General features: G+C 42.5%; 1 long non-coding RNA gene across 14 annotated transcripts in view; it reads right to left on the bottom strand.

Moving 5' to 3' along the window:
- The window catches only part of LOC309638782, a 390,227-nt gene that overhangs the window by 223,895 nt on the left and 139,065 nt on the right, over window positions 1–27,267 (bottom strand). For all 14 annotated transcript variants that reach the window (XR_014251270.1, XR_014251271.1, XR_014251272.1 and 11 more), the window contains one exon: window positions 174–1,441. This is a non-coding gene — a long non-coding RNA (uncharacterized lncRNA). Of the gene's footprint in view, window positions 1,442–27,267 lie in introns of those variants that run through there.

The raw sequence follows: 27,267 nt of genomic DNA, 5'->3' as shown, positions 1-27,267 counted from the left end.
CGTGTCCTCATTGTGCTCTCTAAGGAACAAGTTTCCTCTCGAAGGGCAGACAATAGAATTCTTTTGAGAGAGACTTCTCAGGCATGAGTCGTCCCAAGGCAACCTTAATTCAGCCTGGGCGGGGTGGGGGTGGGGGGGGGTTAGAGGGTGGGCTCTCTTTCCTGGAAGTCCAGCTTATTAGCGAATTGCCTCCCCACCCTCATCCCACCCCTGCTGGCAGCCCTGCACTTCCAGCCCCCATTTCTCTGCTAACGCAGCAGCCTCCCACCAGCCCTTGCAGTCAGGATGGGCTTAAGCGACTTTCTCCATTAAATTCCAGACTCCTTATTTGATGCAACCGTTTTTCCACCAGCCTCCCCAAGCTTGTCAGAGAAAGGAAGGCTCTGGGTCTGCAAGATACCCCACTCAAATAAATGCCCAGTTGACAAGCAAGCGCCGCCATGTCAAAGAGGAATCAGGAGTGTGGTTGACAAGGAGGGGGTCTTGGGAAAGTGAGGGCTTTTTGGGACTGATCCCCCACAGTCCTTTCAACACTTACCTCCCTCCTGACTGCTTCCCCACCTCTGTAGATGAAGGCACGCATGCGCACACACACAGCCCTGGTCCTCTTATTCCCTGTACTCGCCCCATTATCACTCCCCACTGCCAAGCTTTCCTGACCCTTCATGTCCCCACTAATTCTGATACCGTCATGCACCTCAACACCACGGGACACAGTGGGATGGAGTGGCGAGAACAGGGGCTTTCAAATCCTACAGACAGGGGCTATATTGCAACCCTAGTACCTATGTATTGTTTGTACCATGTATAAACCTCCCTCAGCCCCAGTTTCTGCACCTGCAACCTGGAGATAAAGAAAATGAAAGGACTAAAGTATATAAAGTGTGTAAATAACCAAGAACAGTAGCTCACACAGAGTGTAATTCCAGGTGATTTCCTTTCCTCTGCCTCCCTTAACAAATTAAACTCAATTGCATTCAAACAAGCACAGTACCGGAATGTCCCTTCAAGGGCACAAAGAAACAGTATCATGGGGAGGACGAAGGCTCAGAGACAGATCCTATCTCATACAATACAAATTTTTATTGCAAAGAACGGAAACCCCAACTCAAATTGGCTTCAGGGTGGGGAAAAAAAGAGTTAATTGCTTTGGCAAAATTGATCAATACTCCCAAGATCTGTTCTCCCATCCTTCTTTTTAGTAATAGAACTCCCTGTCTCCCGTGACAGAAAGGTTGTGACCGTCTGTCCCACACACACTCCAGAGGCTGCATTTCCCGGCCTCCCTTGCATCTAGCCGTGACCGTGCAGTGGAATGTAAATGAAGGAGATGAGTACAGTTCTCAGGTCACTTTCTTTAAAAAGAAGCTGCTCGCTCTACGTATCTTCTTGCATTCTTCCTGGGTTGAGAAATGGGTCAGCTGAAGCAATCACTTGGGACCTAGAGATGGAAGCCACATGTTGAGAATGGCAGGGCTACTCTGGCAGCCCTAGACCACTTACCTCTGGGCTGTTATGTGAGAGAGAAATAAGCTTCTATGTTGCTTAAATCCTTTTGCTGGGGAGTCTATATAGTAGCAGCCTAGCCTTCAACTTACTAACACAATTAATTTCAGGTGAGACTTGATTCAGCAGTTTCCAACAATGTCACCAAGAACCTGTTTTCTTTCACTGTCTCTGTTCTGCTTCCAATGGTGTCTGTCTTATTCTCAGACTCTGCCTGACCCCCTCCCATAATTGGTCCCTAGTCCCCCAGCCCTTAAACAGCTCCCGGGACTTCCCTGATACTAACAAAAATTTCTGCAGCCAGTACTGACCTCAAATCCTCACACAACACACTGTAGAGAAGAGGAATATTTTCTACTCTTAGCATCACGAGTTGGCAAGAGGGACACTAAAGGACAGACAGATAAGCTAGTAAACTTAAAAGGCTGACAGCTACTCATTTTCTCCTTTGCACATCTTGCTTAACTGTTTAGCTAGAGCCATTAGCTTAGGATTTACACCAAGTACTGTGGACTTTAGAATCCAGCTCTAATATTCAGACCATGCTCCTTCAGAGCCCTCTTGGGTTTCTACTGTGGGAGACAAACACCTGTTTCCCACAAAGTCCAAGATACACGAAGGAGGAAACTAATTCCCCAAAATGAAATTAAGTCCTGTGAGGAAGTGGAAGTCAATGCTGGGAAGCTAAACAATGGTAAATGTCCACCCCATCACCTATATACTTATATCATTCAAACTTGTAATTCCAGCCCAAACCTCTCTCCTGTGACTCAGACAGGGACAGGACCAGAGTGACGCAAGCAAGGAGCCCAGGAAACTTTTAATTTCCTGAAAAATCTAAGGAAACACTCATTCTCAAGTACTGACCCTGCACTAGTCGGACCCTGAGAGTGAATGCCTCCTTAAATTTTGCTCCCTAACTCTAGTCCTGACCTTCAAGCCTGTGTACTGGCCATTTATCTACCAGGATATTTCTTAGGCTGCTTAAGTTCAAGCATGGTTAAGATAGATCCTGTCACCTACCACTTCCCAACCTTGTCTTTCGACGCTCCCTATGACACTACCACCTACCACCTATCTAGGTGCTCAAGAAAGATTCTTGGGAATCATCTTTGGTGTCACCCTGTCTTCACCTCCCTCTAGACAATCACCAAGTCCTAACCATTCAACTTTGTTTAGTCAGCCCTCCACAACCACAGATGCAAAACCCCCGGATACAAAGGACCGACTGTACTCATTGTACTATGCCATTTTATGTAAGGGACTTGAGCATCTGCAGATTCTGATATTCAGGGGGCTCCTGGAACCAAGCCCTCACAGATACTGAGGGGTGACTGTACATATCTCCAAAATCCACCCCCTTCGCCAAGCCTGCCATGCCTGTGGCACGAAACTAAGTTACTCTCATCTTTCCACTTGAAATGTGCAACAGCCCCATACCTGGTCTTCCCACTGCCAGTCTTGCTTTCCTCCGATCACTTTTTCCTATCATAAACAGAATGGTCTTTCCTAATTTTACTTACAAAGTAGTCCCCCACAATGTGACCCCACTGACTTCTCCAGGCTTGGTTATTACAACTACAGCCATATTGTCTTCTCTTGGTTCCGCAATCCCTCCATGCTTCTCGAACTTTCTTTACATGTTCTTCCTCCTCCCACCCACCTCCCCCATAACTTCTTTATTCTTAGAGTATTAGCTTAAACTTTATTTCCTCCCAAAGGCCTTCCTGACCCATAAACTAGGGGAACCCCTTCTCTATGCTCCCATAACACCTAGTTCTACTTTTAAGACACTCATCAGATTTTTGAAAAACATTGTTTACTGTCTGCCTTTCCTGACTGGCTATACGATCCTTGAATTGCTTATCATAAGTTGGATGAATGTTTGAGGTAAGAACCAACTCTACAAATCCCAAAATTACTACCCTGGCAATGCATTTATTTATTCAGCTATCATGTACTAAGCCTCCAGAGGGTGCCAGGACTTTGCTAGGCATCGAAGCTGCAGAGATTAAAGAGACATGATCCATACCCTGAGGGCACTCAGAATCTAGTATACCAGTGAAGAGCCCAAGCATCAGAGTCAGAGGCCTTGGTTCTCTCACTTGTAAAATGCGACTATATCCTATAACAGATGTCTCTAGTACTTTCATCATGTTCTTTTGTTCTACCCCTAATTTCAGTTGCAACTGTAATGGGTATTTCCATGCAAGCTCAGAATCATCTTGTACTGTCAGCTTCCTACCTCAAACAAGTATTTCCCATCTTTCAGCATCCTCCCCCAGAGCTTTCTCCAATATTGCCTTAATCTACTTACCTGTGTAGGTGAGCTCAGCCCAGGAGTGTAGGAGCACCTATGACCACCCAGATTCTAGGACTGCTCCTAATCCACAAGGCATGGTGGCTGGTGGGTAAATGCCCCAACCTCCCACTTTTCTAGGAGACAGAATTGAACCCCCAATGCCTATAGGCATGACCTCAAAACACACACTCATTTTGCCTTTCCCTCCTTCCCTGTCTCCCTCTCCCTGTTCCCTCACTCCTCCTTCTTGGGATCCCTGTACCAGCACCCAGATCCTTGTATCAGGCTTCACTTTGAGTGGAACCCAAATTAGAGTACCAAATTCACAAGGTTATTCCAAAGACTAACTGTGGCAACATGAGTGAAATTCTTAACACAGTTCCTAGCACACTGTCAGTGCTTAATAAATTGTAATTTAGCTATTCTGTTCCTGGTGGGGGAGATGGACAGGTATAATCCAATAAGATAAATGCTATAATAGAAGTATAAAGTGGTTGAAAGGGCAGAATGAGAACAAGCAAAGGAGCCCTTAACTTTGGAGGAATCAAGGACACTTCACAGAGGAAGTTTCTCTTAAACTGAGCTTTCTTAAAGGCCCACAAATCAAAAGAGAAAATTCCCAACAAGGGACATAGCAGAAAGGAAAACGTGACATATGACAGAACATGGCATGTTATGGGATGCATAAGCAGTTCCGTATCATAGGAGGGTTAAGAGAAGGTTTATGAGGGGTAGAAACTGAGGGCACGGAGTGTGGCAGAGGCTCAAGGAATCCCCACCAAGGAGAGAGGCAATGTCTGAGGCTCCTACAGAGAAGACCTGCCCGGGCTCTCCTGCAGATAGCCGCTCAGAGAGGGACACATAAGGTTCACCATCCATCTACACATGTGCTTTCCCTGCTCCTGTTTATTTACACTCTGCGTGGCTGGAGAGAATCAAGGCATAATTCATGACCCACCCCCTTCAGCACCCTGCAGAGAGGGGGAAGCAGGGAACATCCCTGTCAAGTGCCAGATGTTTGGCAGGGCCCTAAGGGCTGCTGATGGCTTTGGAGGTGAAACAGGAAACTCTTCTGGGGCAGGAAGACTGGAAGTGCAGAAGTTTGCTGAATGAAAGACAAGTGGCTTCAGAAAAGTAGGGGCTGATGAGATGGAGTCGAGTCAGACACATCTGGGTTCCAGTCTCAGCGTGGCTCCTTCCTGACTTTGTGGCCCCTGACAAATCACTTCCTCAACCTGAACCTCAATTTCTTCAGCTCATGTCCCTTTTAGAGCCCTGAGGTTCAAGGATGCTATGAGGCAGTATATGAACTTCACTTTGAAAGTTGAAAAGGATTTTGTTACCCCAAAGCTCCTTTTTACTTGGAATGAGTAGACCACCAAATGAGATGTCTTTGACCCAAAAGGAGTTCAAAAAAATACCAAAAAAATCTCAGAGGCCTGCTCACCTGCCTTTAGAGTAAACAATGACTTTTAAACAAAGGACATACAGAACAATAGATTAATGGGGGGTTGGGGGAGGAGTTGGAGGGGAAAGAATCCTACTGGGTATTTAGAAATGCTAGTTGGCTAACTTTCACTTTCACCTGGTTACTTTAGTTCCAAACTGGTAGCTAAGAGCTCATAAATTTTTGCTGAAGTTTTTTCCAGTCTCCTGTCCCACTCTACATCCTACTCCAGCCATGCTGAATGAACCGCTCTGCAGTCTCCTAAAATGCCCTCATCTTCTATTTCTTTGTCTTTGTCCATGTTGTTCGTTCATTCAACAAACATTTACTAGGTCCCATTTGTTAATTTTTGTTTTTATTTCCATTTCTCTAGGAGGTGGGTCAAAAAGGATCTTACTGTGATTTATGCCATAGAGTGTTCTGCCTTTGTTTTCCTCTAAGAGTTTTATAGTGTCTGGCCTTATACGTATGTCTTTAATCCATTTTGAGTTTATTTTTGTGTATGGTGTTAGGAAGTGTTCTAATTTCATTCTTTTACATGTAGCTTTCCAGTTTTCCCAGCACCACTTATTGAAGAGGCTGTCTTTTCTCCATTGTATATTCTTGCCTCCTTTATCAAAGATAAGGTGACCGTATGTGTGTGGGTTTATCTCTGGGCTTTCTATCCTGTTCCATTGATCTATATTTCTTTTTTTTTTTTTAACATCTTTATTGGAGTATAATTGCTTTACAATGGTGTGTTAGTTTCTGCTTTATAACAAAGTGAATCAGTTATACATATACATATGTTCCCATATCTCTTCCCTCTTGCGTCTCCCTCCCTCCCACCCTCCCTAGCCCACCCCTCTAGGTGGTCACAAAGCACAGAGCTGATCTCCCTGTGCTATGTGGTTGCTTCCCACTAGCTATCTATTTTACGTTTGGTAGTGTATATATGTCCATGCCACTCTCTCACTTTGTCACATCTTACCCTTCCCCCTCCCCATATCCTCAAGTCCATTCGCTAGTAGGTCTGTGTCTTTATTCCTGTCTTGCCACTAGGTTCTTCATGACCTTTTTTTTTTTTTTCCCTTAGATTCCATATATATGTGTTAGCATACTGTATTTGTTTTTCTCTTTCTGACTTACTTCACTCTGTATGACAGTCTCTAGATCCATCCACCTCACTACGAATAACTCCATTTCGTTTCTTTTTATGGCTGAGTAATATTCCATTGTATATATGTGCCACATCTTCTTTATCCATTCATCTGTCGATGGACACTTAGGTTGCTTCCATGTCCTGGCTATTATAAGTAGAGCTGCAATGAACATTTTGGTACATGACTCTTTTTGAATTATGGTTTTCTCAGGGTATATGACCAGTAGTGGGATTGCTGGGTCATATGGTAGTTCTATTTTTAGTTTTTTAAGGAACCTCCATACTGTCCTCCATAGTGGCTGTATCAATTTACATTCCCACCAACAGTGCAAGAGTGTTCCCTTTTCTCCACACCCTCTCCAGCATTTATTGTTTCTAGATTTTTTGATGATGGCCATTCTGACCGGTGTGAGATGATATCTCATTGTAGTTTTGATTTGCATTTCTCTAATGATTAATGATGTTGAGCATTCTTTCATGTGTTTGTTGGCAGTCTGTATATCTTCTTTGGAGAAATGTCTATTTAGGTCTTCTGCCCATTTTTGGATTGGGTTGTTTGTTTTTTTTTTATTGAGCTGCATGAGCTGCTTGTAAATCTTGGAGATTAATCCTTTCTCAGTTGCTTCATTTGCAAATATTTTCTCCCATTCTGAGGGTTGTCTTTTGGTCTTGTTTATGGTTTCCTTTGCTGTGCAAAAGCTTTTAAGTTTCATTAGGTCCCATTTGTTTATTTTTGTTTTTATTTCCATTTCTCTAGGAGCTGGGTCAAAAAGGTTCTTGCTGTGATTTATGTCATACAGTATTCTGCCTATGTTTTCCTCTAAGAGTTTGATAGTGCCTGGCCTTATATTTAGGTCTTTAATCCATTTTGAGTTTATTTTTCTGTATGGTGTTAGGGAGTGTTCTAATTTCATACTTTTACATGTACCTGTCCAGTTTTCCTAGCACCACTTATTGAAGAGGCTGTCTTTTCTCCATTCTATATCCTTGCCTCCTTTATCAAAGATAAAGTGACCATATGTGTGTGGGTTTATCTCTGGGCTTTCTATCCTGTTCCATTGATCTATATTTCTGTTTTTGTTCCAGTATCATACTGTCTTGATTACTGTAGCTTTCTAGTATAGTCTGAAGTCAGGAAACCTGATTCCTCCAGCTCCGTTTTTCTTTCTCAAGATTGCCTTGGCTATTCTGGGTCTTTTGTGTTCCCATACAAATTGTAAAATTTTTTGTTCTAGTTCTGTGAAAAGTGCCATTAGTAGCTTGATAGGGATTGCATGGAATCTGTAGATTGCTTTGGGTAGTGTAGTCATTTTCACAACATTGATTCTTCCAATCCAAGAAGGAATGGATAAAGAAGATGTGGCACATATATACAATGGAATATTACTCAGCCATAAAAAGAAATGAAATTGAGCTATTTGTAGCAAGGTGGATGGACCTAGAGTCTGTCATACAGACTTAAGTAAGTCAGAAAGAGAAAAACAAATACCATATGCTAACACATATATATGGAATTTAAAAATAAAATGGTTCTGATGAACCTAGGGGCAGGACAGGAATAAAGATGCAGATGTAGAGAACAGACTTGAGGATATGGGGTGGGGGAAGGGTAAGCTGGGACTAAGTGAGAGAGTAGCATTAACATATATACACTACAAAATGTAAAATAGATAGCTAGTGGGAAGCAGCTGCACAGCAGAAGGTCAGCTCGGTGCTTTGTGACCACCTAGAGGGGTGGGATAGAGAGGTTGGGAGGGAGGCGCAAGAGGGAAGGGATATGGGGATATATGTATACATATAGCTGATTCACTTTGTTTTACAGCAGAAACTAACAGAACATTGTAAAGCAATTATACTCCAATAAAGACGTTAAAAAAAATAAAAAAACATTTACTGAACAGGAGCCTCTCTGGCCTGGGTTCTGAACAGTGAAAAAAAAACGAAAGACGTGGTCCCTGCCTTCGTAGGCATGTAGTCTAAGATTAACTAGATTAACTAGGTAGACATTAACTAAAGAGTGGTGCACAAAATGGAAATGTCAGAGGTTGTACATGCTACAGTGGGGCAGAATATTGTTTATGAGAGTCATAGTAGAAGAAATTGATTTAGTTATGGAGGTCAGGGAAGGCTCTTGGAGTTAGTAATGCCTTTATGTCCTTCCTTTTAAGGACAAAGTCCCATTCAGCTTTACAAGGCAGCTCAGATATCTCTGTGAAGTCATCTGCATCTTGCCAAGCAAGACATTCTTTCCTTTGGGATCTGTAGGTTTTTTGTTATGGACACTAACGGAGCTTTGGGGGCACTGTGTTAGTATCTTGAGCTATGTTCTAGTCTATCTCCTCATAAACTGTGAGTGCCTTGATAGTGCAAGGACTTCATTACCCACTTCTGCATCCCTGACGCTGCACCAGATACAAAGGAGAGGAAACTGGAGTTAGTTGAAATGTAAATTGGCTGCAAATTCAAGATATTTTTGTAAGTGAGTAACTTATTTCACAATTAGCAATCTAAATAATGTTCTGATTCATACAAGTTTTTCTTAATAAAACAAAATCTTTTCTAATAAGTTTTCCTGGATGTATTATATAATTAGTAAAAATAAGCCATGTATGAAAACTCTAGACCTGCCATTCAACTAACGGATCATAAAACCCCTTCACTGGATTTTAAAGATATTCATCTGTAATTTCTCCATAAGCCCAAAGTCTGGCTGTCAAAGTGACTGAAGTAGTGAGGTTTCTTATTTCATATATGAATTTTTATGATGTGGTCTACCTATGTGGGCAGGATCACTTAGGAAAAGGCAGGTGGGTTTTTGGGCTTTGAAACAGAAATAAAAAGAACTTGTTGAAAGTCCATTTCTCAGAAGTAAATACGTCTGTCGCCTTTCCTCCTTACATGGTAGAGTTGTTACAAAACAGCGCCAGAATTATTTGGTTTCCTATCACTGGGTAGGAAATTGCCTTGTACTTTGCCCATTCAATTACCTCCACCTGGAAAGTCTTTGCTCCTATCAAAATCTTAGGCACACTTCAACCCCCATCTCAAACATATCCTTGTTTATTTTACCAATGGTTGGATGGCTGGAATTTACCCAAGGTCATAAAACACATTCGTGGCAAACTAAGAGAACAGGCCTCTAGCCATCCTGGCCTATATTCCTTGCTCCCCACCAGGGTTTTCCAAAGGGCATGGGGTCCCAGGTATTTGGGAAACATTATCTAACTCCCTCTTCCCCTTTCTAGAGAAGTTTTAATCCCTATTAACACCAAAAAGGCTATAAAAAATCCTGTAGCTTAGATACAATTTAGAAACCATTATTTTTTTATTTAATGCAGCATTTTCCAACTCATTTGAGCCCTTTACCCCATCCATTAACTTCCCCTAGAATTATCTTTCCAGAAAACAATTTGGCAAACACTACTGTCTGTCATGATTTCTCTCACTCACTTTCTCCCTATCTTTTTAGATGGGGGAGCCACAGACAGTTATTATATAGGTGAGATGCTAAGATATTTGGATAATCACCTCTCTTCACGGCCATGAGAGAACTTTATTTTACATTTAAATAAGAATCAAATCCAAAATCAAAGGGGAAAGGAATGAAAGGGCAACTTATGAAGGAAGAGACAAATTGTCATTAAGTTATGGAAAGGTGCTATGTCTCACTGAGTATCAATATTCATAGCAATGCAAAGTGGAAAAGATAAAGGGAACCGAATCTCTGCACCTCCCCCTCCCTTCCCTTTTTCTAGAGCAAAACAAATACCTCTTACTTTCTGAGGTGGAGAAGATTGCCTATTCTTTTCTTGCTTAAGTTCCTCATAGCACCTTTATTCCCAAGTAGTTTATCAAGATATTTTCATAAGAAAGACAGTTATCTCCCTGAGAGGAATTCTGGTGATGGCCATTAAGATTTTTTTTTTAATTTACTTCATTACACACATATACAGAGGCAGTATTGCACAGTAGTAAGGAACATAGTGGGCTATATATCTTGTCTTCTTGCTGTATATCTTGTCTAGCTGTGTGGCCTCGGCAAGTTATTTAAACTTGGTGTCCTAGTATGCAGAATGAAGATTATAATACTACTGAACTCATAGGGTGTTTATAAGGATTAAATGAGTTAATACATGTAAAACGCTTAGAACATTGCTTGGCACAAGATAAGGTCTCAATGAATATTAGCTATACATTTTTATTAAACAAGTTTTTACTGCATTTACTCTGACCCCTTCTCTTCCTATGGGACTTTATCCCTTTGGGTTAACTCCTTTAAATGCAGTCAACACTTATAAGGCCTTAGCAAGAAGATGTACCATTGTGAGCATTGTAGATCATTATTGCAAAAAAAACTTCTGGCCAATGATATAGGACTGCAGATAGTGATAGGACTATGCAAAAGTAATGGACCAGCAGGATAGCATAACAGCTGGGAGTCAGGGAGCCTGTGTTCAAATCCCAACTCGGAAACGTACTTGCCATTTGACCCTAGAGAAGTTGCTTGACCTTATCCCTAAGCTGGTTTCCTCATTTGATTAATGTGAGTTAAAATAAAGCCTACCTTACAGAACTGAGAGGATGAAGAGACATGACGTAGAAGGAAAACATGCCTAGTACACATTACACGCTCAATAAATTAGATGGAGGTAGTAATGAACAGTCAGCATAACATGTGTGTTTAAATGAGGGTCCCATTCAATGTTTTTCACTCTAGAGGCTATGTATATATCTCAGTGTTACTACCAACTTCCAAATCCTATTTAGATATGATCCTTGGAACACCTGAGAATATCTGTCATCCACAAACTCATCAACTGCAATAACTATGGGTAAGATTTTTACATCTTCATTTTGTTCATATATTTTTATGTCCCTGAGATCATTCTGTATAAATATTTTATACCCTACTTTTCTACTTAACATGATGTTAAAGGTACGTTCCCATGCTTTTAAATTTTTTAGACACTTTAGCAATCACGTTATTCTATTGTAAAGATCTGCCGTAATTTATTTAACAACCTTCTTTTTACTGATCATTTAGGTTTTCAATTCTTGATTATTATAAATAATACAGCAAAGTTTTGGATTCTTTCCTTCAGCTAAATCCCTAGACATAGAATTACTGGGCCAAAAAAATACGAACCCATGATTCATATTGGCATATTTTTATCCAGATCCTTCACATATTTGAAGACAATAATCACACTCCCAAGTCTTTTCTCCAAACTAAACACTCCCAGATCCTTCTATCACTCTTCATCTAATTCAATTCCCAGTGCTACCACCATTCTTGTCCCTTTTCTCTAGGATCAAAGCATACACTTCTAAGCTAGCATTCAAAGTTCATCCACTCTGACCCACTTTATCTTCACCTCCTCATCTGCTGCATCTCATCTCACTTTCCAGGCACCTTTCCCTCCAATCAACCATGGCTCCCTTTGTACACCCTGCTCTTTCATTCTGCCACTCATTTGTTTATTCTATTTTTTCAGTCCAGAAGTCTTTCACACTCTTGACACCTGGGAAACTCAAGCTCCTCTTTCAAGACAAGGCTCAAATCCTACCTCTTCTCTAAAGTCTTCTTGGTTCCCTTTTCCCTGCCCTGGACAGAACTAGCTGTTCTGTTCCTTCTACTGCTGTGCTACCTAGTAAAGTAGCAGTCAGAGTCCCATGAAAAAACTGATGACCCGCTCAATTTGTGGTAATTCAAGGAGAAATTAACGAAGGAATTATTTAGGAAGGTGTGGGCAGGTTGTGGAAAAACTATAAAGACTAACACATATCCAAGGGCCAACAGGCTTTTAACATCCATACACCTGAAGGAGTGAGGACACGGAGAGATTACCGGATCTTGGTAGGAAAGGGTCGTGTGGAGAGGACCTGTGACTTCCATGAAGGGACAAATCAGCCCAAGGTAAGCCCAAAGAGAGGGACCCAGGAGAATAAATCCGCTTGACTTCACTCTACTCTCTCCTTTCCACATCTTGCCTGGGCTTCCATTAGCAGAACCCAGCTAGAACCAGAGGGCTAGAAAACCACTGATACGGTCTATATAGGTCAGTGCCTTGGGGCACAGAGCATGGAGGAGAAGGATGCAGAGTAGATCTGAGAGGCAAAGGGAAGAGCTCCATCTTACCATATGAAAGTTCATTATCCTTTATTACAGTTCACTGTCAGCAGGTATGCTTCATTCCCTGGACTGAATACATATTATCTAACTCAGTTCCAAACCAATTCTACCCTATGGAATGGCCATCGTGCTCTCCTACTCAGCACTCCTCAGTGTCCCACCGTGCCCCTGCCCCATTGCCTGCAGAGCCAACTATAAATGCATAAGCATGACTAATGTTCCTGGTGACAGGGCTCTGGCCTTTCTCACTTCCTCAGGACCACCTCTCACTTTCCTCCTATTTCACAATCCACCACGTGAACATGTCACTCCCCAAACACAGCATTCTTTCTAAAGAGGTTATCCTCTTGCCTTGAACACACTTCCCCAGCTGGAAACCTCCTCCTCATTCTTTAACACAAACTCTGTGTTAAACTCCGTGTAAGTATGGGCTACTTACACAGTGAAATTCCCTGCCTCTCTCAAAAACTCTCGACCTGGGCTTCCCTGGTGTCGCAGTGGTTGAGAATCTGCCTGCCAAAGCAGGGGACACGGGTTCGAGCCCTGGTCTGGGAAGATCCCACATGCCGCGGAGCAACTGGGCCCGTGAGCCACAACTACTGAGCCTGCGCGTCTGGAGCCCGTGCTCCGCAACAAGAGAGGCCGCGATAGTGAGAGGCCCGCACTCCGCAATGAAGAGTGGCCCCCACTTGCCGCAACTAGAGACAGCCCTCACACAGAAACGAAGACCCAACACAGCCATAAATAAATAAATAAATAAATAAATAAATAAATAAATAAAATTTAAAAAAAAAAACAAAACTCTCGACCTCCTTCTCCAAAATCTCCTTTAACAGCTTATATTTTATAGTACTTTATATTATAGATGTTTATCACCTTAAACTACCACCTCCCTTAAGGCAGTAAGACACAGTCTTACTTCATCTATTTCCTTAGAACCTAACAGAATCTCTGGCACACTGTAGACACTCAATATTAAACGAAAGAATGAATCATAGAATCAAATAAAGATATTTGCAGTTAATTTAGATTTCTCATTTGGTGGGTAGGTGTTTGGTTTTTTTAACGTATACTTGTTCTTTATGCACTTCTAGGGTATGTGTGCGACAGAGGGCAGAAGCTTATGTCCTGAGCATCTCTCATCATCAGCTGGCACTGGCTTCCATCTGCCCTCAGTAGAACCTCTGCAGGAAGGTAGGCATCCTTGGGAGGGCAAGTAGGAGACGATCCGTATAAGGCCTACCCATTGTCCATCCATTTGACATATGGACCCTGTTAACAGGTAACTTGCCAACAAGCCCTTAGAAGTTCTTGTGTCTGCTTCCTAAACCCATTTTGGAGCAGAAATCCATTTTATTAGCTGAAGACAGAATAGACCAATTCCAAATATTTGGAAAAGCTTAATCTTGCAAATTAGCTAGCTGTCCTCTGGCCACATGGTGGCCACTTGTGTGGGAGGAAAGCAGGCCCATCTCAGGACAGACCTTTCTCTGTTTCTTGAGAAAACACAATAAAACACCCTTCTCCTTTCATCCACATCTGGCGGCTGCAAAAACAGTGACCCGTGGAATTCACATTTTCATACTTGACTATGATAGGCCAGCGTGCAGGGGTTATTCTTGTTGTGTTTATGAAAGAGTGAAGCCTGTCAGGATAAGAAGGCTTCTGATGGAGTGCTTATTGAGAAAACATGCAGAGATTTCTGTTTCCCCAAATTAGAGAAGGAGCTTATGATAAGACTCCTTTTCATTGACTTCTCCTCCTCAACTGCTTTCCCACTGTCCTGCAGTATAATTACAAGCCCTGAAGTCTAGACTTTTGAAGGAAGTCCGAGATAAAATTCCCCAAAGTGGAGTAGCTCAGGGGGTCCTAACTCTCAAAATTGCACAAAGCTTCAAAGAAATCATATTGTACCCATAATAGGGTCGCCACACTAAATGAACTGAAAAGGGATTTTTGTTGTCTCCATTTTGGCTGGCGTTTTATCAGTCTGTCCCATTCATGTTACAAACTGTGCGCTGATGGTCTGATCACCTTCCTTGGGTAAGTGGGAATGGCCTTGGAAGAAGAGAAAGGCACCTTCCGCAAGTACCAGAATGGAGGCAGGTAAATCAGACCATGGAAGGTGGCCATCAATCTAAATAGAGCTCAGCAAAGAAATTATGAGGACAAAGAAGACAGAGACGAGAGGACAGTGCTGGTTCAATGTTCGAGTGGGCATGGGATGCTTAGGGCAATTTCTGAGCTAACTAGCAGGCAGTTTGATCACTTTTATCTGCTGCCATGTTTACAGGCCTGAACGTGCTGAGAGCATTGAGGGGACAATCAAAGTGGACTTTGATGAGAAACTATATTCAGCAGTACTTTTTGGCCTAGTTAATATAAAATTGGGGGACATTAGTTCGCAGAATCATTGACTAGTTCATTCAACAAGCATTTCATCAAACTCTTACTCCGTGACAGGCACTGTCCTGGGCCCTGAATTTACAAAGGTGTGGAGAACATTCTCTGTGCGCTTGAAAGGCTTGTGGACGAGAAGAACTCCCAATCTCCCTGATCTCCAGACTGACACCCGGTTGCCTACTCCTCCCTAGAGCGGGAGGTTTGTAAACCACAAAGCAGGCCAGATTAAACCCTGCAATGGCTCCTTCTTAGGAAGAGAAAGTAAGTCGTAGCACCTTAGCATGGCAATTGGCCCCTTCTCAGCAGCCTCTCTAGCCTGATCGCAACACCCTATCCCATCCCAACCCACACAAAAGTCTCTGCCTCCAGGCCTTTGCTCGGGACTCCCCTGTGCCCACACTGGCCCTTCTCCTTCTGTGCCTAGCCAGCTCCTTCTTGCCCTTCAGTTCCTCACTTAGACATCAGGGTCTCTAAGAAGCCATCTCCTACCCCAATGCCAGATCTGCAATCCTCCTCATATTCTGCCATCATAGCCCACGTGTGCCTCTGCCCCTGTAAGCACCACTGCTCTGCTCTAACTGCCTGCTAGGCTTGCATGACTCACTAGATTGCAAATTTCTTGAGAATGTGCTTTTATCCTCTTCCCCTTTGTTTCCCCACATGCAGTATAAGGAAGAGCACTTGGAGTCAAACCTCAAAATCATTATTAGCCCCCTACTACTTTTCACACCTTTCATAAATATCTCAGGTAACGTTTACAAAAATCGTAAGAGGATCACATTATGATCTCACCTTACAGATGTGAAACTGTGACTCATAAAGGTTAAGACAGCTGCCCGAGATCACACAGCTCTGAAGTGGTGGGTGGCATCAGAGAGTACTCTCTTTCTCTACCCAGCAGTGGCCTGCAGGGACCTTCTTATTGCATCTGCTATTTGCACTTAGCTAGAACACTATATCCAACCCTTGTGGGAAGGAATGAGGGTAACACTTCTTAAAGAAATAAAAGCATTTTTTCTCTCTTCAAAGAGATAATCAAGGCCACTGTTATGTTTTATTCCTAAAGACATAAAGATGTAGCTTTCTCTACCTAAAGGTTTGCTGCTAAGGATTTGGGGTCTAGTCAAAGGAACCACGAATATCTTTCTAATGGGCTTTGAACATAATAATGGGAGAAAATATGCAGAATGAAGGCTTTTGTGTGTGACGTTTCCTGAGAATGTGGGAACCAATCCCCAGGAAGGAGACGGGGGAAGGGACCCTGAATGAGGCTCTGGATCCCAGCTTCTGGATCCTACTCCTGAGGGTAATGGAGAATGAGTGGAACACCGCTGGCCCACAGAACAAAGTCCAGTCCCCAGGCCAGGAATGCCTTGCCAGGCAGGCTCGGTAGAGCAGCGGTCTGCAAACTTTTTCCTCCTGTACCCTTAAAACAATTTTGTAAAAGCTCTGTACCCCCTCACACATTTTAAGTTGACATCTGAAATTTTTCATCAAAACTTTAAACAACATGTTATAAATATTGACATTTTAAAATAAAACTCTTACATTATGCTTTTTGCATGTACCCAGTTTAGTCTAAATACCCTAGTGACTTCAAACCCACCACAATCCATCTGAACAATGTATAAACATGCTCTCCTTTAACAGTTGGAAATTTTACATTACTCTTTTTTTCTTTTTGAAAAACTCAAACTCCTGTTTCCTTCTATTTCACTTCTCCCACAGAATTTTATCCCAATGTATTAGATTCTTATGCTAGAATCTAGTCTTTGATCAACCATCCAGTACTTCTGTCAAGTGTGTGTGTGTAATTCTTTTAGTTGATTTAGTTTCCTGAAACCATAAGGCAATAGGTGTTTAAATGGGGATTGGGAATGGAGATTATGAAAAGGGAGGTAGGAAAGTGGGGAGAATCTTTGCCTGTACCGATGCCCTTGGGAAGATCAATGCTGGGAAAGAACACACATGGAAATTGCAGTGCTAGACATTGATTCCTCTAGAACTATCTATGCCTGCACATTTCTTGAGAAGCCTGTAGGTACCTCCAAGGGGGTATAAACCTCAGATTGAAGACCACCAGCCTGAGGTCTGAGTTAAGGCCATGCCTTCCTGAGCCTGGACCCTTGACCACCAGCTGTCGAGCTGTGTGATGGTCATGGAGAGAATGTGATCTATGCCCACTTGTGCCTCAAGTTCAAACCCCAAATCACTTGGCGACCCTGAGAGGCCATTCAGAGAGTTCTGCAATATCTCAAAACACCCTTTAGCCCTCAGGGAACCAGCGGGTACCCAACCTGTGAGAGCACCCCTGCCTGGGCCTCAGGGCTGGACTGGGGCACATGAGCTCACTGTGATCTGGGAAGAAGAGGTCATGGTCACCACCATAATTCCCACAAGCCCTCATCTCTAGACCCTCTTCTCCATCTGCCAACCCCCCAGCTACTCAAAGTCATTTCCTCTCCACGCCGTCCATGCTATTCATCCAATTGGATGCATTCATCCCTTTGACTGACAATTTTGCTTAAGTATCACCCCCTTCTGACACTTTTCTGGCAAAGCTGATTACCACAGCCTCTGCATATTAGGTAGAGGTTATTATTAAACTTAGCACATTGCACTATATGTGTGTGAATGACTGTGTCTTGTCTTCTTTGGAGGCATGAATCATATCTAACCTCAAGTGTCCTACTTAGTCAATGATTGGCAAATGATTACAGTCACCAAAGGACATTCACAGGAAGTGTTTTCAGATTCACAGACTTAGAGAATGAACTTATGGTTACCAGGGGTGAAGGGTGTGGGGGAGGGATAGGTTGGGACTTTGGGACTGACATGTACACACTGCTATATTTAAAATAGATAACCAACAAGGACCTATTGTATAGCACAGGGAACTCTGCTCAATGCTCTGTAATAACATAAATGGGAAAAGAATTTGAAAAAGAATAGATACGTGTATATGTATTACTGAATCACTTTCCTGTACACCTGAAACTAACACAACACTGTTAATCAACTATACTCCAATATAAAATAAAATAAAAAAGAAAGTGAAAAGACAACACACGCGCACATACAAACACACACACACACACAAAAGGAAGTGTTTTCTAGAAGGAAGTTTTATGGGCCAATTTTATATATATGAGATTTAGGTACTTTTAGCACCAGTTGTTAAAGCTACTTCCCTTGGCCTCTAAAGCAAAAGTGCCAGGAAGAATGACTTGGCCCGCACACTTTGGGAGTTGGAGCACGCAGAAGAGCCTGCGTTCACTTTGTGTTTGCATTCTATTCACTTGTGCTCACAGCACTGAAAAAGACCTTATCATTTCAGAAACTACAGGTCATCCCATCCAGCAGAGGGTAAATTCATTAAGAGCTGCATGACCATTTCATGAGGATGTAAAATGGTACATCCAGCCAGGATCGTATTAGCTTCTTGAGAAATGTGTCATCTAATATTTCATACAAACCACTGTGCTGGGAAACGTGGAATTTATTTTGACCCTTCAGATGTTGACTTCTGATTCATCAGATATTCTGACCCTACTTATCCCAAGGATGTACGTTACTTATGGAAGAGGACACTTAAATCATTACTAATTAAAGTTAAATTGTGCTTAATTTCTTTATTTTCACTTTTATGTTCTTCAAAATGAAATCTTCATTTCAATCATACATAGATTTGATTCACTGATTCATTTCACTGTCTTTACCTTATTTTATTAATTGTAGCTTCTGTCATTGTGAATTTTATTTTCTGGTTATTATTTCAATCAAATCTTATTTCTCACATCAAAGAATACAGATCCAATTTTGACAAGAAACTTTGATTCTTTCATCACTTTTCTTTCTTTTTTGGTTTGATAACAGAGATTAGCATATGCAGTTGAGTCATTGTCAATTTTATTTTGTGGTGATTGCTTCATCTAAGTTCAATGTGCCCCAGGAAAGATTTTGCAGTTTCAGATGATACCAACACATAGTGATGCTTTGGTCAGGCTTAATCCAAATTAACAATAAGATGGAAATTTTTAATAAGGTTTTCGTTTGTCACAGCAGGAAGGATTAGGATGGGGGGAGGATGTCAAGCCACCCTGTTTCCTGGAACAGGCTGGTGTGTAGAGGACCCAGGACACAGAGTATCCAAATGAGGCTGAAATAAAACAGCGTGGAGATGAGTTTGAAAGGTGAGGATGGGGACAGTTTGTCAATGGCCTTGAACACAACTAAGATGCAGTTATATTATAACTGCCCTTGAGGAAAGGGCAGTTAAGGAAAGACCCTGCTGTTTCCTGATGTTGAGGAAAGACCCCCTGCCCGCCTCTTCCCATGCTTCCACTTGTCTGCTCCCCAATTTCCTGGATCCTGGGAAGAATCATTAGTCTGAGGTCAGGCCCCAGGTTAGTCACGGAGCACGCTGCTCTTGCATTGGGAGCTGTGCCTTCAGGGCCTGCACATGTGTGCTTTGCTTCCTTCCTTGCCCACATCCCTCAGGGCGGAAACTGACCACAGTTAGGAAGGGGCAGTGAGCAGCTGGGCACATTCCAGGTGTTTCTGGGTCCCACGCTGAAATACAGTTATAACATCCTAAAATTCTCACTCTTTTTCCTAGCATATCGTAGAACCTTGAGCAAGTCGCTTAAACTTTCTTAGGGTCCATTCTCTCATGTGTAAAATAAGAGTTATGAGTTAGTGAGGGGCTTCCCTGGTGGCGCAGTGGTTGAGAATCTGCCTGCTAATGCAGGGGACACGGCTTCGAGCCCTGGTCTGGGAAGATCCCACATGCCGCGGAGCAACTAGGCCCGCGAGCCACAACTACTGAGCCTGCGCGTCTGGAGCCTGTGCTCCGCAACAAGAGAGGCCGCGATAGTGAGAGGCCCGCGCACCTCGATGAAGAGTGGCCCCCACTCTCCAGAACTGGAGAAAGCCCTCGCACAGAAACGAAGACCCAACACAGCAAAAATAAATAAATTAATTAATTAATTAAAAAAAAGAAAAAAGAGTTAGTGAGAATTCATAAAAATAACTGACATCACAAGTGTTCTCTGTGAGTCAGGCACTCTTCTCAGTGCTTTACAGAAATGGACTCACCCCTCCTAACAACCCAACCAGGTAGCTGCTGTTATTACTTTACAGTAAAGTATTTTACTTTACTGTATTATCTTTACAGAGGATGAAACAGAAACCTAGAGAGGTTGATGCCTTGTTCAAGATTTCATAGTTAGTTCTGGGTGGACTTGGGATTACAAACAGGGGCTCTACCTTTTAGGTAAACACACACCCACACACACAACACACAAACAGGCACGTGCATGCCACCTCATTAAATAGCATAAGCGTCTGATGTATTTAAAACAGTGCCTAGAACAAGTGGGTTCCTTAGCTGGGAAATCTGCAAAAGGACCTTACTACAGGGCTAAGTGTACAGGTGACATGATTTCATTTATACTTTAGAAATATTAGTCTGTAATGTCTCTCCTCTCCCAAAGTTAGGTCTGCATCACCCTCCCTAGGGTGTGGGAAGTTAGAATAAAAAATAGTAAATTCAGACCACAGAATATAGAACAGGAAGGGTCTTTAATGTTAGCTGTCCCAGCCCACTCTTACTCAGTTGGGGAAAATGAGGTGCAGGGGGAGGACTGGGGGAGAAACCAAAGCACGTTGCAGCAAGGTTCCGGACCCGGGGCTCTCATCGAAGTCCTTGCCCAGCGTTCTTCCCCCTCCCCACCCCTTACTCCCGCTGGGCTGCCTCCCCAGCACTTGGGGAAAGAGTTAAAAGCGTAACCCAACCAGAACAATCATGTTCACATGTGAAAGAGCCCACAGACACACATCTCCACGGTCCGACCTCCTCCTGCCCTCTCCGATTCCTCTGGAAATAACAGAGTCTCCTTGTCCTTTGCAGTTCCCAGCAGAGTTACCCTTGGCCTTTCCCTGGGAACAGAGGTACATGGGGACACCTACTTCTGACCACCAGAATAAGAAAAACATTTGAAGTGGGCTGGAGGCAGGGGGGCTGCTAGGCTTCAGTTCTTCCTTTGATGTTTTCAACCTCTGTTTTAACCCACTGCAAACTCGTCTGCAGCCTCCTCCCTGCCACCACTTCCCTTCCCTAGCCATCGCTGGAAGTGCCTGGGCTTTGGAGACGGCCAACTTCAATTTGGATCGTAACTCTGCCGATGAATAGGGTAGCTGTTGAGCAAGTCTCTAACTAAGTTACTTAATTTACTTGAGCTTCAGTTTCCAAATCTATAATTATATCTTCCTCAAAGAGCTGAAGCAAAGATTTAATGGAATAGCATATATAAAGGGCACTGTTCGTAAAATCTCTATAAATGATTCCCCTCCCTTTCTTACGATAATCCCAGCAGCATGTCTCCTAGATCAAAGTAGAGAAATAGAAGAACGAAAATGCTATCTTATATTTTTACGGCACTTGAAGCTAACACGTTACTTTTGCTTGACATTGCTGCTTTAGATTTAATTTATTGATAAGTAGTGAAAAATAAATTAGTGAAATTTCATTCCTCAAGTATTCACTAAAATTTAAGAACATTGACCTCATTGTGTTGCTGTAAGAATTAGTGCATTCAAATATTTAGAAAGGAGTCTTTACTTTGATTTACATTGTTACTATTATCGTACACCAGATGCTTTGGTAGGTGCTAAGGACACAGATGAATAAGACACAGATTCTGCCCTCAAGAAGCACAGAGGCATCTTGTTGACCTTATTTAACAGTGAATGAAAAGAGGCTCAGAAAATTCATTGACTTGCCAATGTCACAATGTATGTGACAGGGACAGGGCTCAAGCCCAAACCCAAATCTTCTCCCTCCAATTCCCATGTTCTTTATACCATGTTATCAGATAATGCTGTTTTATTCAACTGTCCTCCAGCATGATCATATCTTCAATCTTGACCGTTACTATTATACTAACTTTTTCTATGACTCCCACCCCCAGATGCTGCTTGGGTTTCAAGTACAGGGGATAAGGAGGAAGAGGGTGTTAAAAATTATATGTATATAAATTTATAGAGAGAGACAGACAGAGACAGAGATACAGAGAGAGACAGAGACAGAGAGAAACAGAGACAGAGACAGAGACAGAGCGAGACAGAGCCAGAGAGAAAACCTGTCATTTACCAGGCATCAAACTAGAGATGCTTTTACTAGACATTCATGTCTCACTTAACTATGAGTATTATTGCCCTCATTATTATGCCCAAAACTAAGGCTTACAAAAAAGTATATATTTCCTAGGCAACTGGTGGATCTGGGATTCAGTCCATCCTTCTGAGTCATGGCTCCTAATCTTTTTTTTTTTTTTTTGGCTGCGTTGGGTCTTCGTTGCTGCGCGCAGGCTTTCTCTAGTTGCAGTGAGTGGGGGGGCTACCCTTGGTTGTGGTGTGCAGGCTTCTCATTGTGGTGTCTTCTCTTGTTGGGAGCACAGGCTCTAGGTGTGCGGGCTTCAGTAGTTGTGGCACACGGGCTCTGTAGTTGTGGCTCACGGGCTCTAGAGCGCAGGCTCAGTAGCTGCAGTGCACGGGCTTAGTTGTTCCACGGCATGTGGGATATTCCCGGACCAGGGCTCAAACCCGTGTCCCCTGCATTGGCAGGCGGATTCCTAACCACTGCACCACCAGGGAAGCCTCCATGGCTCCTAATCTTAATCCTTGCATAAACTACATTCAAAAAATGTCAGAGCAGTATTGGAGTTATCTTTCTTTCTGGTTCAGTAGGCCTGATGTCCAGAGTTTCATGGGGATTTTAGATTTGCCACGTTCAACACTTTGTTCCATACTTATTGAGCAGTTTTTATGTGTTGGACACTGTACTTGGGAATCAGAGATATGTACGATGCTGTCCTGACCCTTCAGAGACAGCCATACAAAGACAAATAGTGGTAGAAGATGAGAATATATAAGTCCATTCAAAATGAGTCCCAAAGCTGATTTGGTTAGAATGGTGTCATACTCACTCACTTGTGACCCAGAGAAAAGATTATTTGGGGAATGACGTAATAGGCATTCAATAAGTGCTCATGGAATGGATGAAAGGGCTGGGATGAAATCTGGATTACCAAGTGGAAAGGCCAGCATCTGGAGGGTAGTCTCTGCTCTGCTAATCATACATGTAACTTTTCCTCTATGCATCTCACTCCACAGCACGTATTGAGGACCTACTGTGTGCTTGTCACAAGGTTTGCAACCATAAATCTGACTGCATCAGAAAACTCAGCACAAAGCAGGAATCCAAACAAGCTAACATAAAGAGTACATTCCAATGAAATATGCAAATTGAACCAGTGCTCATGTGGGACACATGGGCTGCAATTTAAAAAACAAATTTATGTGTCTCTCACTGCCCTTCTAACCTGCTTGATGGGGGTAGTCCTTCCTATATTCCTGGATGAAAGTTGAGGTAGGCCCCCTGACTTCCTTATTTACTCTTAGGTAATCAAAAGTTTGGTAATCATTTAAAATCCTTAAATAGAGTCTCAATTCAGTAGAGTCAATATAATAACCAAAACCTCCAAGCTCATTTAGGATGAGTACTTCTTCCTCCTCCACCTCTGGCCTATTTTAGTCCAGGGGAGGGTTATAGACAGTGTCTTCTGCCTTTAATATCCAAGCTCTTCCTCCCACTACTGGTTGACTCTGGTCTGTGAGCACATCCTGGAGTTGGACTGGTAGAGGGACAAAGAGAGAAGAGAAAATGGTAATGGGCAGAGTGGGAGAGCTTTTACTTCACATGTATTGTCATAAACTAGCACTGGCTACTCTGGTCCTGGCACCTGATTAAAGATGATTAATTCAAAAAGGTACATGCGTCCCAATGTTCATAGCAGCATTATTTACAATTGCCGAGATATGGAAACAACCTAAGTGTCCATCAATGGATGAATGGATAAAGAAGATGTGGTGTGTGTGTGTGTGTGTGTGTGTGTGTGTGTGTGTGTGTGTGTATGTGTATATAAAACCCAGTATTACTCAACCATGAAGAAGAATGAAATAATGTCATTTGCAACAACATGGATGGATTTGGAGGGTATTTTGCTAAGTGAAATAAGTCAGACAGAAAAAGACAAATACTGTATGATATCACTTATATGTGGAATCTAAAAAATACAACAAAATAATGAATGTAACAAAAAGAAACCGACTCACAGATATAATAGAGAACAAACTAGTAGTCACCAGTGGGGAGAGGGAAGGTGGGAGGGGAAATACAGGGGTAGGGGATTAAGAGGTACAAACTGTTAGGTATAAGATAAGCTACAGGATGTATTATATAATATAGAGAATATAGCCAATATTTTATAATAATTATAAATGGAGTATAAACTTTAAAAATTGCAAATCACCATACTGTACACCTGTAACTTATATAGTATTGTACAACTATATTTCAATTAAAAAAAAAATAAAAAGATGATTAAGGGTGGAAGAGGGGACAGGATTTGTGGCCTTTGCAAATTCCTCACTGAAAGCATTTAATGACACTACCAGGGAGTGGGTGATGGGTCTCCCTTAAGCTAGCTGTCCCCTTCCCATGCCCAGTCCCCTTTTTCCCAGCAGTCTGGTTCACATCGGCTCTCTATTTAGTTATCCCTCCCAAGTAGGTTTCTTGGGTAGAATTTCAGTGCCTCCAAGCCTGCTTTCTCCCACATGGTCCATGTCAGGTCTTCAGGAAATATACAAATCTTTGACCTGACAGACTCTGGGAGGCAGGCTAATCCAGTGCCTCCGCCTCTCCCTCCTTCCAGCCACCGGCAGCTCGCCAGGCTGCCTCTGCTGCCAGCTCTCTTGGGCAGAAGGCAGAGCCAGCCTACTGAGTCACCCCAACTTCAGAGGACCCTTACCAGACCCTCCAAGTGGCCCCGTGGAGGCACTCACTCTTTATTTGAAGGAAGGGGGATGTGCCCTTACCCCATCCCTTCCCTGGGGATGTGGGATTCAAAACACAGCTCATGTCAAAGACAGTGTCCTCTCAAACCCTCTTTTAACCTTCAATTTCCTGATTTATCTCCAATATTTTATGTCCTCAATGTGGATGTAGAATCCAAGAGCCACAGACTCAGTTTGGGTCTCTCTCCTTTGTAAATTCCACACCTGGTGAATGCAGCTTTTAAGGTAGCTTGGCACCATGGCCAACTTCTCCCTGAATAGCCTACCATACACACATTAAGTATGTCCCAATTTTCACATTAGCCAGTACAATGTAGAACTCATTCCCAAATTAGCCCTTAGGTGGAAACTTTCCTCTGAAAATGATTCTTTCCAGCTCTAGTCCCACATCCCTCAGGCTGTATTCCCCAACGGCCTCAGCAGATGGTGACGTCTCTTGCTGTCTGAGCCACAATGTGGCACAAAGTCTACCTTGCATGCCCAAGGCCCTCTATGATTGATCTGTGATGGATGTATCTGAAGATACCATGAACTGCAGCGGTATCGCATTACCTATTCCCACTGTATCCATTGCCAATCTTCCTAAAAGAGCCTTCAGCACCCATTCAAGCATGGCATCATGGATACAACATACCCTGCACCATAGCTATTACCTTTAAAGCATTTCTCTGCTATAAATAAAAGAGGGAATTAATCTTTCTTGAACCCCTATATATCAAGTACCAATTCTTATTTCACTTATTTTCCAAAGTAACCCTAAGGAATATTTATTACTTTACCACTTTTCCAGATAAGAAAACTGAGTTTCAGTCAGGTTAAGTAACATGCCTGAAGACACACAGCATATAAACGGTAGAGTTAGACTTAAATACCTTTGATTCCAAAAACCATAGCTGTAATAGAAGGCAAAGTCCATTATGAGACAGGAGACCTGGGGTTTATCCCAGCTCTGCCATTAGTTTGACTGTGGCCTTGGATAATTTCCTTCTCCTGTCTGAGTCTGAGCTTCATCATCTGTAGATGAAGGAACTGGATACAGTGACCACTCACACCCTTCCAATTGCAGAGTTCTGAGCTACTGAAAGGTGCTTATGTTAGTCACGTCGGCCTGCCCAGATGTTTTAATTCAGAATTTCCCATGTGGTAATCAGTCTCATCTTGTTATTTCCTGCCTGCACTTCTAACCTCCCTCATTTGGGATCACTTGTGTCGCTTTTTTGTATTGCTCGTGTTTACCGAGGGCCCGATTTAGAATCATCTGCAAATTTCATCAAAGGTCGTTTATTCACCCACCACTTACCCAGGGAAACTTCGTGGGTCATACCAACAGCAGAGCTCACGTTCTGATCGCCCTCTTCCTTCTTACACGTTTCTCTAAATATCTGCCCTCAAAGTGGGTTAGCATTATCCTGAACACCTGTGGTTTGGGGATCAGCCGGACATGGGTGTGAACCTTGGGCAAGTTATTTAACCTTTACTTAACCTTTGTGAACTTCAGTTTCTTCATCTGGGAAACAGGAATCATTACGCCACCCCCAAAGTGTTATTTGGAGTATTAGAATTAGGTGTGGCATATGGAGCATTCCAATGCAGGACTAGGAATCAGTCACTCCCCACCGCCTTCCCCGTATCTAAAGGCTTTGGGAATGGCCATCAGGCAAACAGAGCTTTCCAAAGAGATTTCTCTCTATCTGAATAGCATCGTGGAAAGTTTTCCTAGCAATGACATATAATATCGCCCATATACTTCTTAACACCCTTAGGTATATAATGTGTACTTTTGGCTTGCAAATAAAGAAGGAAAACAATATCTCAGGTCTCTCTGATGAGTGACCTTGCAGGGGTTATTTAATCTTGCTAAGCCTCTTTTTATTAAGCCTCTCTAAGTCTCTATACTTTTACATTGCTGTGAGGCTTAAATGGAGTAATGCAAGTATGTCAGGCCATGATAGATACTTGATACATCAGATGGGTCTGTATTTGAATCCCCTCTCCCTTTTACTAACTTAGAGATCTCTTTAAGGTCTAACTTCCACATCTGTCAAATGGGGATAATAATTCTTATGTTCAGTGTGGTTGTTAAGGTCTATGCATTATTGCATCATTGGACATGCCTAACACAGAGAAGGTTCTTGGTATGTGGTAAAACCTACTCCCTCCCTTTTCCTGAATGTTTTTGAGTTGTGATGTCATGATTAAGAGCGGGTAAGGAGCCTGATTTTTTTTTTTAAAGTAAAAATGCATAAGGGCAAAACAGGTGAAATCTATTCCTTCCTTTGAAGGGTCCCTAAGAGTTAAACTTGGGATGTAGTTGAGACATCAAGATGGTTCTCCATAAATAAAAACTTTATTAGGCAATCACATTTGGTTCATATCAAAATCACTCAGATCCAAAGATGCATTCCAAGCAGTTGACA

This window comes from Balaenoptera physalus (genome assembly GCF_965194825.1).
Source record: "Balaenoptera physalus genome assembly, chromosome: 1".
NCBI lineage: Eukaryota > Metazoa > Chordata > Mammalia > Artiodactyla > Balaenopteridae > Balaenoptera > Balaenoptera physalus.
The sequence above is the reverse complement of the archived record's forward strand: the minus strand, read 5'-3'. Positions and strand labels throughout refer to the sequence as shown.